Source organism: Cardiocondyla obscurior, unplaced genomic scaffold, assembly GCF_019399895.1.
Source record: "Cardiocondyla obscurior isolate alpha-2009 unplaced genomic scaffold, Cobs3.1 scaffold74_0_86167, whole genome shotgun sequence".
Lineage (NCBI taxonomy): Eukaryota > Metazoa > Arthropoda > Insecta > Hymenoptera > Formicidae > Cardiocondyla > Cardiocondyla obscurior.
In genome coordinates, this window is record NW_027228817.1 from 70,001 (window position 1) to 77,500 (window position 7,500).

Below are 7,500 nucleotides of genomic sequence, written 5' to 3' on the forward strand. Positions count from 1 at the left end.
AGCAGCCCCGAGCAGTAGTAACACAGGGCTCGCGGACTTTGTTGTCGGAACCGCTCGAAAGTAGCTACGAGCCGAAAGCAACACGAGGCTCGCGTACTTTGCCGCTAGGACCGCGCGGAAGTAACTCCGAGCCGAAAGCAACACGAGGCTCGCGTACTTTGCCGCTAGGACCGCGCGGAAGTAACTCCGAGCCGAAAGCAACACGAGGCTCGCGTACTTTGCCGATCGGACCGCGCGGAAGTAACTCCGAGCCGAAAGCAACACGAGGCTCGCGTACTTTGTCGCTAGGACCGCGCGGAAGTAACTCCGAGCCGAAAGCAACACGAGGCTCGCGTACTTTGACGGTCGGACCGCTCGGAAGTAACTACGTGCAGAAAGCAACACAAAACTCGTAAACTTAGCCGCTCGTCGGCCGAAATTACGAAGAGCTCAAGAAAATAACACGAGATTTAAGAACATAGACGATCGCCAGCAGAGAGCTCGAAAAAACAGCACAAAACGCGAAAATTTAACTTTTACGAGAAAATAGCTAAGATAGCTTAAAAAACAATACGGAGAACAAAAAGTTGATTGCCCGAAACGTTCGGAAGCAGCCCCGAGCAGTAGTAACACAGGGCTCGCGGACTTTGTTGTCGGAACCGCTCGAAAGTAGCTACAAGCCGAAAGCAACACGAGGCTCGCGTACTTTGCCGCTAGGACCGCGCGGAAGTAACTCCGAGCCGAAAGCAACACGAGGCTCGCGTACTTTGCCGATCGGACCGCGCGGAAGTAACTCCGAGCCGAAAGCAACACGAGGCTCGCGTACTTTGCCGCTAGGACCGCGCGGAAGTAACTCCGAGCCGAAAGCAACACGAGGCTCGCGTACTTTGCCGCTAGGACCGCGCGGAAGTAACTCAAAGCCGAAAGCAACACGAGGCTCGCGTACTTTGCCGATCGGACCGCGCGGAAGTAACTCCGACCCGAAAGCAACACGAGGCTCGCGTACTTTGCCGCTAGGACCGCGCGGAAGTAACTCCGAGCCGAAAGCAACACGAGGCTCGCGTACTTTGCCGATCGGACCGCGCGGAAGTAACTCCGACCCGAAAGCAACACGAGGCTCGCGTACTTTGCCGCTAGGACCGCGCGGAAGTAACTCCGAGCCGAAAGCAACACGAGGCTCGCGGACTTTGACGGTCGGACCGCTCGGAAGTAACTCCGAGCCGAAAGCAACACGAGGCTCGCGTACTTTGCCGATCGGACCGCGCGGAAGTAACTCCGAGCCGAAAGCAACACGAGGCTCGCGTACTTTGTCGCTAGGACCGCGCGGAAGTAACTCCGAGCCGAAAGCAACACGAGGCTCGTGTACTTTGCCGCTAGGACCGCGCGGAAGTAACTCCGAGCCGAAAGCAACACGAGGCTCGCGTACTTTGCCGCTAGGACCGCGCGGAAGTAACTCCGAGCCGAAAGCAACACGAGGCTCGCGTACTTTGCCGATCGGACCGCGCGGAAGTAACTCCGAGCCGAAAGCAACACGAGGCTCGCGTACTTTGCCGCTAGGACCGCGCGGAAGTAACTCCGAGCCGAAAGCAACACGAGGCTCGCGTACTTTGCCGCTAGGACCGCGCGGAAGTAACTCCGAGCCGAAAGCAACACGAGGCTCGCGTACTTTGCCGATCGGACCGCGCGGAAGTAACTCCGAGCCGAAAGCAACACGAGGCTCGCGTACTTTGTCGCTAGGACCGCGCGGAAGTAACTCCGAGCCGAAAGCAACACGAGGCTCGCGTACTTTGACGGTCGGACCGCTCGGAAGTAACTACGTGCAGAAAGCAACACAAAACTCGTAAACTTAGCCGCTCGTCGGCCGAAATTACGAAGAGCTCAAGAAAATAACACGAGATTTAAGAACATAGACGATCGCCAGCAGAGAGCTCGAAAAAACAGCACAAAACGCGAAAATTTAACTTTTACGAGAAAATAGCTAAGATAGCTTAAAAACACAATACGGAGAACAAAAAGTTGATTGCCCGAAACGTTCGGAAGCAGCCCCGAGCAGTAGTAACACAGGGCTCGCGGACTTTGTTGTCGGAACCGCTCGAAAGTAGCTACAAGCCGAAAGCAACACGAGGCTCGCGTACTTTGCCGCTAGGACCGCGCGGAAGTAACTCCGAGCCGAAAGCAACACGAGGCTCGCGTACTTTGCCGATCGGACCGCGCGGAAGTAACTCCGAGCCGAAAGCAACACGAGGCTCGCGTACTTTGCCGCTAGGACCGCGCGGAAGTAACTCCGAGCCGAAAGCAACACGAGGCTCGCGTACTTTGCCGCTAGGACCGCGCGGAAGTAACTCAAAGCCGAAAGCAACACGAGGCTCGCGTACTTTGCCGATCGGACCGCGCGGAAGTAACTCCGACCCGAAAGCAACACGAGGCTCGCGTACTTTGCCGCTAGGACCGCGCGGAAGTAACTCCGAGCCGAAAGCAACACGAGGCTCGCGTACTTTGCCGATCGGACCGCGCGGAAGTAACTCCGACCCGAAAGCAACACGAGGCTCGCGTACTTTGCCGCTAGGACCGCGCGGAAGTAACTCCGAGCCGAAAGCAACACGAGGCTCGCGGACTTTGACGGTCGGACCGCTCGGAAGTAACTCCGAGCCGAAAGCAACACGAGGCTCGCGTACTTTGCCGATCGGACCGCGCGGAAGTAACTCCGAGCCGAAAGCAACACGAGGCTCGCGTACTTTGTCGCTAGGACCGCGCGGAAGTAACTCCGAGCCGAAAGCAACACGAGGCTCGTGTACTTTGCCGCTAGGACCGCGCGGAAGTAACTCCGAGCCGAAAGCAACACGAGGCTCGCGTACTTTGCCGATCGGACCGCGCGGAAGTAACTCCGAGCCGAAAGCAACACGAGGCTCGCGTACTTTGTCGCTAAAACCGCGCGGAAGTAACTCCGAGCCGAAAGCAACACGAGGCTCGTGTACTTTGCCGCTAGGACCGCGCGGAAGTAACTCCGAGCCGAAAGCAACACGAGGCTCGCGTACTTTGCCGCTAGGACCGCGCGGAAGTAACTCCGAGCCGAAAGCAACACGAGGCTCGCGTACTTTGCCGATCGGACCGCGCGGAAGTAACTCCGAGCCGAAAGCAACACGAGGCTCGCGTACTTTGCCGCTAGGACCGCGCGGAAGTAACTCCGAGCCGAAAGCAACACGAGGCTCGCGTACTTTGCCGCTAGGACCGCGCGGAAGTAACTCCAAGCCGAAAGCAACACGAGGCTCGCGTACTTTGCCGATCGGACCGCGCGGAAGTAACTCCGACCCGAAAGCAACACGAGGCTCGCGTACTTTGCCGCTAGGACCGCGCGGAAGTAACTCCGAGCCGAAAGCAACACGAGGCTCGCGGACTTTGACGGTCGGACCGCTCGGAAGTAACTCCAAGCCGAAAGCAACACGAGGCTCGCGTACTTTGCCGATCGGACCGCGCGGAAGTAACTCCGACCCGAAAGCAACACGAGGCTCGCGTACTTTGCCGCTAGGACCGCGCGGAAGTAACTCCGAGCCGAAAGCAACACGAGGCTCGCGTACTTTGCCGCTAGGACCGCGCGGAAGTAACTCCAAGCCGAAAGCAACACGAGGCTCGCGTACTTTGCCGATCGGACCGCGCGGAAGTAACTCCGACCCGAAAGCAACACGAGGCTCGCGTACTTTGCCGCTAGGACCGCGCGGAAGTAACTCCGAGCCGAAAGCAACACGAGGCTCGCGTACTTTGCCGATCGGACCGCGCGGAAGTAACTCCGACCCGAAAGCAACACGAGGCTCGCGTACTTTGCCGCTAGGACCGCGCGGAAGTAACTCCGAGCCGAAAGCAACACGAGGCTCGCGGACTTTGACGGTCGGACCGCTCGGAAGTAACTCCGAGCCGAAAGCAACACGAGGCTCGCGTACTTTGCCGATCGGACCGCGCGGAAGTAACTCCGAGCCGAAAGCAACACGAGGCTCGCGTACTTTGTCGCTAGGACCGCGCGGAAGTAACTCCGAGCCGAAAGCAACACGAGGCTCGTGTACTTTGCCGCTAGGACCGCGCGGAAGTAACTCCGAGCCGAAAGCAACACGAGGCTCGCGTACTTTGCCGATCGGACCGCGCGGAAGTAACTCCGAGCCGAAAGCAACACGAGGCTCGCGTACTTTGTCGCTAGGACCGCGCGGAAGTAACTCCGAGCCGAAAGCAACACGAGGCTCGTGTACTTTGCCGCTAGGACCGCGCGGAAGTAACTCCGAGCCGAAAGCAACACGAGGCTCGCGTACTTTGCCGCTAGGACCGCGCGGAAGTAACTCCGAGCCGAAAGCAACACGAGGCTCGCGTACTTTGCCGATCGGACCGCGCGGAAGTAACTCCGAGCCGAAAGCAACACGAGGCTCGCGTACTTTGCCGCTAGGACCGCGCGGAAGTAACTCCGAGCCGAAAGCAACACGAGGCTCGCGTACTTTGCCGCTAGGACCGCGCGGAAGTAACTCAAAGCCGAAAGCAACACGAGGCTCGCGTACTTTGCCGATCGGACCGCGCGGAAGTAACTCCGACCCGAAAGCAACACGAGGCTCGCGTACTTTGCCGCTAGGACCGCGCGGAAGTAACTCCGAGCCGAAAGCAACACGAGGCTCGCGGACTTTGACGGTCGGACCGCTCGGAAGTAACTACGTGGTAAAAGCAACACGAGGCTCGCGTACTTTGCCGATCAAACCGCTCGGAAGTAACTACGTTCCAAAAGCAACACGAGGCTCGCGAACTTTGACGGTCGGACCGCTCGGAAGTAACTACGTGGTAAAAGCAACACGAGGCTCGCGGACTTCGCTGCGGCTAAGTCCGCGCGGCGTCGAAATTTCACCGCCGGCGCCCATATACCGCCGTGCGTTAGACCGTGCGTCGCCGACCGCCCGGCCGCTCGGTTCGGTACTGTAAGAGGTGTCGTCGCTGCGGCGACTCGTGCACAACACGGTGCATGCGAGCTCGCGGTCTGGTCGTACCGTAGCGTTACGGCGTATGTATAACCGAGCTCGGCGAAGCACTGCGGTGCGTACAAAAGTGTCGTTCGCACTAGAACGCTTTTTGAGAGAATTTAGCTTCGCGCTTACTACGAGAACTTTGGTTCTCTTTTTGAGATCTTTCGGGCGTCTTGCCGACATTCGGCCAAATGTGCGCCAAGCTCTCGGCGATCGTTTCGAGGCCGGATAGCGAAGGAATTGGTGAATACGTGACGAAGAAATTTTGTATCTCGAGGACTCTGCCGTTCGTGCGGTCCGTACGTACCTCCGAGCCGTAAAACAACACGGAGCTCGAGATCTTTGACGCGGAGGTAACTACCGTGCGCCGCAGCGGCTAAGTCCGCGCGGCGTCGAAATTTCACCGCCGGCGCCCATATACCGCCGTGCGTTAGACCGTGCGTCGCCGACCGCCCGGCCGCTCGGTTCGGTACTGTAAGAGGTGTCGTCGCTGCGGCGACTCGTGCACAACACGGTGCATGCGAGCTCTCGGTCTGGTCGTACCGTAGCGTTACGGCGTATGTATAACCGAGCTCGGCGAAGCACTGCGGTGCGTACAAAAGTGTCGTTCGCACTAGAACGCTTTTTGAGAGAATTTAGCTTCGCGCTTACTACGAGAACTTTGGTTCTCTTTTTGAGATCTTTCGGGCGTCTTGCCGACATTCGGCCAAATGTGCGCCAAGCTCTCGGCGATCGTTTCGAGGCCGGATAGCGAAGGAATTGGTGAATACGTGACGAAGAAATTTTGTATCTCGAGGACTCTGCCGTTCGTGCGGTCCGTACGTACCTCCGAGCCGTAAAACAACACGGAGCTCGAGATCTTTGACGCGGAGGTAACTACCGTGCGCCGCAGCGGCTAAGTCCGCGCGGCGTCGAAATTTCACCGCCGGCGCCCATATACCGCCGTGCGTTAGACCGTGCGTCGCCGACCGCCCGGCCGCTCGGTTCGGTACTGTAAGAGGTGTCGTCGCTGCGGCGACTCGTGCACAACACGATGCATGCGAGCTCTCGGTCTGGTCGTACCGTAGCGTTACGGCGTATGTATAACCGAGCTCGGCGAAGCACTGCGGTGCGTACAAAAGTGTCGTTCGCACTAGAACGCTTTTTGAGAGAATTTAGCTTCGCGCTTACTACGAGAACTTTGGTTCTCTTTTTGAGATCTTTCGGGCGTCTTGCCGACATTCGGCCAAATGTGCGCCAAGCTCTCGGCGATCGTTTCGAGGCCGGATAGCGAAGGAATTGGTGAATACGTGACGAAGAAATTTTGTATCTCGAGGACTCTGCCGTTCGTGCGGTCCGTACGTACCTCCGAGCCGTAAAACAACACGGAGCTCGAGATCTTTGACGCGGAGGTAACTACCGTGCGCCGCAGCGGCTAAGTCCGCGCGGCGTCGAAATTTCACCGCCGGCGCCCATATACCGCCGTGCGTTAGACCGTGCGTCGCCGACCGCCCGGCCGCTCGGTTCGGTACTGTAAGAGGTGTCGTCGCTGCGGCGACTCGTGCACAACACGATGCATGCGAGCTCTCGGTCTGGTCGTACCGTAGCGTTACGGCGTATGTATAACCGAGCTCGGCGAAGCACTGCGGTGCGTACAAAAGTGTCGTTCGCACTAGAACGCTTTTTGAGAGAATTTAGCTTCGCGCTTACTACGAGAACTTTGGTTCTCTTTTTGAGATCTTTCGGGCGTCTTGCCGACATTCGGCCAAATGTGCGCCAAGCTCTCGGCGATCGTTTCGAGGCCGGATAGCGAAGGAATTGGTGAATACGTGACGAAGAAATTTTGTATCTCGAGGACTCTGCCGTTCGTGCGGTCCGTACGTACCTCCGAGCCGTAAAACAACACGGAGCTCGAGATCTTTGACGCGGAGGTAACTACCGTGCGCCGCAGCGGCTAAGTCCGCGCGGCGTCGAAATTTCACCGCCGGCGCCCATATACCGCCGTGCGTTAGACCGTGCGTCGCCGACCGCCCGGCCGCTCGGTTCGGTACTGTAAGAGGTGTCGTCGCTGCGGCGACTCGTGCACAACACGGTGCATGCGAGCTCTCGGTCTGGTCGTACCGTAGCGTTACGGCGTATGTATAACCGAGCTCGGCGAAGCACTGCGGTGCGTACAAAAGTGTCGTTCGCACTAGAACGCTTTTGAGAGAATTTAGCTTCGCGCTTACTACGAGAACTTTGGTTCTCTTTTTGAGATCTTTCGGGCGTCTTGCCGACATTCGGCCAAATGTGCGCCAAGCTCTCGGCGATCGTTTCGAGGCCGGATAGCGAAGGAATTGGTGAATACTTGACGAAGAAATTTTGTATCTCGAGGACTCTGCCGTTCGTGCGGTCCGTACGTACCTCCGAGCCGTAAAACAACACGGAGCTCGAGATCTTTGACGCGGAGGTAACTACCGTGCGCCGCAGCGGCTAAGTCCGCGCGGCGTCGAAATTTCACCGCCGGCGCCCATATACCGCCGTGCGTTAGACCGTGCGTCGCCGACCGCCCGGC